Source organism: Schistocerca piceifrons, unplaced genomic scaffold (genome assembly GCF_021461385.2).
Source record: "Schistocerca piceifrons isolate TAMUIC-IGC-003096 unplaced genomic scaffold, iqSchPice1.1 HiC_scaffold_1408, whole genome shotgun sequence".
Taxonomy (NCBI): Eukaryota; Metazoa; Arthropoda; class Insecta; order Orthoptera; family Acrididae; genus Schistocerca; species Schistocerca piceifrons.
The window spans coordinates 30,001-35,000 of NW_025727245.1; the positions used below are offsets into that span (position 1 = coordinate 30,001).

Consider the following 5,000-nt stretch of genomic DNA (forward strand, 5'->3'; position numbering starts at 1 on the left):
CCCATGCCGGCAAAACAGTATCGCCATCTATGAAAATAGGGCGACACCACATGCAATACCGCCATCTATGCGCATCTGACAACACTACGTCCGCACCACAAAACATACCGCCATCTGTAGGTCTCCCGCAACATGACCTCCTGCAACGACGCTACCGCCATCTATGAGACGCCAAGCCGACTAAGACAGCGATGGCGCCACAGTGGCCGCCTTTCGACGCCACCCACAAAGGCTGCAGCCTCTGTCGACCATAGCACCCAATCTCCAGTGGCTCTGCCGCACGAAGCCGTGGACCGGCAATGACGCCACCCGCACCCGTTCGTGCACCACCCCAACCGCCAAACTCGCACCTCCAGCGGATGAACGGCGGACGTTTCCCGCACTCGTAAAGTGCAATCCACCCCTATAACTTGCGTTTCATGAAGAGTTATTTCCAATATGCGACATTCCCGCTGTCCGTATACATGAGCCGCGACCTGTACCACTTACGAGCGAGAGACGCGATCGCGTTGCTCACTGTACGGCGTCCGATACCGAGCCATCAGCATGTCGGTCCCCATGCGCGTTGCACTCGCACTCGCAGTCGCAAAAACGTGGGGCAAATATATTACGCGGAAGAGTTATAACAGACCGAGCCCCACTGCATGGGGGGAGTCTTTGTCACTAATGTACACAGATGGAACATTTTGGACTGGAACCAGATTACCCGTACACACGGCGCTGATTAGTAATCAATGCAGAGCCATCAAACTACAGCAAATATACACAACTGTCCGTATACATGCTGAAAGAGTCTGCCCAAAATGGGAACCACACGTCAGCCAGACACTCTGATCACGCACCACTCTCTGCTTCTAACAGGCGCACATACAATATGTAAGCACCAGCATGGAACAACATCCAGTGCATCTTCTCCGCCACATTACACAATCCACACTATCACAACCAGACCAGGAGGTCCGTGCGGAAAATACAATATCCCAGCCTTTCGACATCCACCATTGCGCAGACCAGGCACCAACACCCACACATGTCCTATACAACGGTGCACCCAACATCACAATAGTACCTCCTGTCACAGCGCACAAACAATGACATGAGTCAAAGACACAGGTCTCACACAAGCATAGAATTGGAGCGCCGCCTCTAATAAGCCAAAGGTGCATCCTGACGTGACAAATCTGATCATGTCACAAGCATTCACTTACTATAATCACTATCAACGAACCTGCCGCCCCCGCCCCCCCCCCCCCCTACACCTTTCCGTACAACAACGTGTAACCTAACCTAACCTAACCTAACCTATGTTGTACCTTAACCTAACCTATGTTGTACCTTAACCTAACCTATGTTGTACCTTAACCTAACCTATGTTGTACCTTAACCTAACCTATGTTGTACCTTAACCTAACCTATGTTGTACCTTAACCTAACCCATGTTGTACCTTAACCTAACCCATGTTGTACCTTAACCTAACCCATGTTGTACCTTAACCTAACCCATGTTGTACCTTAACCTAACCCATGTTGTACCTTAACCTAACCCATGTTGTGCCTCAACCTAACCCATGTTGTGCCTCAACCTAACCCATGTTGTGCCTCAACCTAACCCATGTTGTGCCTCAACCTAACCCATGTTGTGCCTTAACCTAACCCATGTTGTGCCTCAACCTAACCCATGTTGTGCCTTAACCTAACCCATGTTGTGCCTTAACCTAACCCATGTTGTGCCTTAACCTAACCCATGTTGTGCCTTAACCTAACCCATGTTGTGCCTTAACCTAACCCATGTTGTGCCTTAACCTAACCCATGTTGTGCCTTAACCTAACCCATGTTGTGCCTTAACCTAACCCATGTTGTGCCTTAACCTAACCCATGTTGTCGCCTTAACGTAACCCACGTTGTCGCCTAAACCTGCTCTGTAATTGTTATACGACTCGTTCAATTACTGTAGTGTTGCCCACCCGCAACCCTCGCAATATAGTTCGCTACTCGCACTGCCCGCACCCCTGTGTATCGCTTCATGTTAAACACCTTGCAAGTCTTGCTCACTTTCCACATGCTCCTGCTGTACACTGTAATGTGGATGGCAGCAGGACGTACATGCCGCCCCTCCCCACGTCCCCACCTTGCCCCCTGCCTTCGCAAGCTGGTTGGTGAGAAGTTTGCATGTTCAATGCCCTTCGCATGCGACGTACTCAGGCTACGTTGTGGTGCGGCCTGTGTCAACTGTCCGCTGATGTCGTACGCGTGAACCACAATCTGTACTGCACATTCGTCCTTATGTACTGAATGATACATCGTGGCACATGTGTGACCGCACAACGACTGCGCCCAAAAACGGCGGACCATACAGTGCAAATATTGTGCACGCAGCTACGTGTCGTCTCCCTATGAGAGCTGGATTGCAGTGTGGTACGCCATAGAGACGTGTGGGAGGAACGGACGCCGTGGATGGCGATCAGCATGAGCTGTCTGTTGATGTATTCGGACCTAGTCGTCTCTCCTCACACACCGTGATGGCATGGTGCACCGCGTTCCATATCTGCGACATGCTACAGAGGCCGGTTGACAGTCGTTCGAGCAATGGACATCGCATACGTACGGGGGCCACCTTCCACGTATTGTCTAGGCGTGCACATTTTGTTGCGTGTATGTGGGCAGACGTAGTGTGGCGTGACACCTGACACAGGCATGCAATAATCGTTGAAGTTGCAAATGGCGATGGACGCCTGCGTTTTCTGGTGAAGTTACGCAAATGAACAAATGGTAACCTGTTGTGGTGCGGTTGTTCTCGCTAGGGGTGAATCGGTGATGGCGACGATAGGTTGAGGTACTAACCGGTTGTTCCAGCGATACCCACCATGCCGACGAAACTGAACGGCATCTGGGTGTGAAGCGATACGCGGCGGTGGCTGGGTGGGACCGTCCCCGGCCGGTGAGGGGGCGCCTCCCGGCGTGCTGGCCGCGCGGTGCGTGGGCGCACGCGCTACAGCCGGCTGGTGGGGGCGGCCAGTGGCAGGCGCGCCGGCCGACGGACGCGGCAGGCGTCGCAGCTGCGCGCCGGCGCACCCTGCGCGCGGCGCCGTGCGGCCAAAGTAGGTCCTCGCGGGCCCGGTGCGAAGCGCGGTGGACATCTTCAGTGTGCTGGTCCGATTGAGGACTGTGTGCGTTGAGGATGCGCCGCCGCCCGGCGCTCGGCGCCGCGACGCCGTCTGCTGCTCGGTCGCCCCAGCGGTTCTCGCTGGTGGTTTGTATCGCAGCTGTGCGGATGTGTTGGCGCGTGCGCTGTGCTGGGAGAGTTCGCTTCGGCACCCAAGTGGGGCTTTTGTCCTTCTGTGGCGCTGGCGTTGGAGCTGCCGGTCACCGTAGGTGGCGCGTGTTGTCTCCCGCCGGCAATGCCACGACAGCACGCTCCCGGGCCTCTGTCGGCAGCGGCAAGCTCAGTTGGGAGCACGGGTGGTCGCACCGAAAGCGTCTACTCGCCTAACTCCGGGCGATTGCGCCTCTCTCGAACCCGACCAAGTACTTGGGACGGCGCTGCGCGCCGCCGGGACCTGAGAGGGTTTCGAGGTGTATTGTGCAGGGGAGCTCAGCCTCCTCCTGTTTGCAGAATGATTGAGCGGACGCTTGCGTGTTCGCGCGGGCCCCCGGGACACACTCCCGGGCGGCCGGCTGCTCAGCTCTAGTTGACGCAGCTCCCTGGTTGATCCTGCCAGTAGTCATATGCTTGTCTCAAAGATTAAGCCATGCATGTCTCAGTACAAGCCGCATTAAGGTGAAACCGCGAATGGCTCATTAAATCAGTTATGGTTCCTTAGATCGTACCCACGTTACTTGGATAACTGTGGTAATTCTAGAGCTAATACATGCAAACAGAGTCCCGACCAGAGATGGAAGGGACGCTTTTATTAGATCAAAACCAATCGGTCGGCTCGTCCGGTCCGTTTGCCTTGGTGACTCTGAATAACTTTGGGCTGATCGCACGGTCCTCGTACCGGCGACGCATCTTTCAAATGTCTGCCTTATCAACTGTCGATGGTAGGTTCTGCGCCTACCATGGTTGTAACGGGTAACGGGGAATCAGGGTTCGATTCCGGAGAGGGAGCCTGAGAAACGGCTACCACATCCAAGGAAGGCAGCAGGCGCGCAAATTACCCACTCCCGGCACGGGGAGGTAGTGACGAAAAATAACGATACGGGACTCATCCGAGGCCCCGTAATCGGAATGAGTACACTTTAAATCCTTTAACGAGTATCTATTGGAGGGCAAGTCTGGTGCCAGCAGCCGCGGTAATTCCAGCTCCAATAGCGTATATTAAAGTTGTTGCGGTTAAAAAGCTCGTAGTTGGATTTGTGTCCCACGCTGTTGGTTCACCGCCCGTCGGTGTTTAACTGGCATGTATCGTGGGACGTCCTGCCGGTGGGGCGAGCTGAAGGCGTGCGACCGCCTCGTGCGTGCTCGTGCGTCCCGAGGCGGACCCCGTTGAAATCCTACCAGGGTGCTCTTTATTGAGTGTCTCGGTGGGCCGGCACGTTTACTTTGAACAAATTAGAGTGCTTAAAGCAGGCAAGCCCGCCTGAATACTGTGTGCATGGAATAATGGAATAGGACCTCGGTTCTATTTTGTTGGTTTTCGGAACCCGAGGTAATGATTAATAGGGACAGGCGGGGGCATTCGTATTGCGACGTTAGAGGTGAAATTCTTGGATCGTCGCAAGACGAACAGAAGCGAAAGCATTTGCCAAGTATGTTTTCATTAATCAAGAACGAAAGTTAGAGGTTCGAAGGCGATCAGATACCGCCCTAGTTCTAACCATAAACGATGCCAGCCAGCGATCCGCCGCAGTTCCTCCGATGACTCGGCGGGCAGCCTCCGGGAAACCAAAGCTTTTGGGTTCCGGGGGAAGTATGGTTGCAAAGCTGAAACTTAAAGGAATTGACGGAAGGGCACCACCAGGAGTGGAGCCTGCGGCTTAATTTGACTCAACACGGGAA

General features: G+C 54.2%; 1 non-coding gene across 1 annotated transcript in view; it reads left to right on the forward strand.

Annotated features, from left to right (window-relative positions):
• The first annotated feature begins 3,700 nt into the window (after nt 1–3,700).
• The window catches only part of LOC124733750, a 1,909-nt gene continuing 609 nt past the window's right edge, over nt 3,701–5,000 (forward strand). Inside the window, exon 1 of the ribosomal RNA XR_007009114.1 lies at nt 3,701–5,000. This exon is cut by the window's right edge and continues 609 nt beyond it. This is a non-coding gene — a ribosomal RNA (small subunit ribosomal RNA).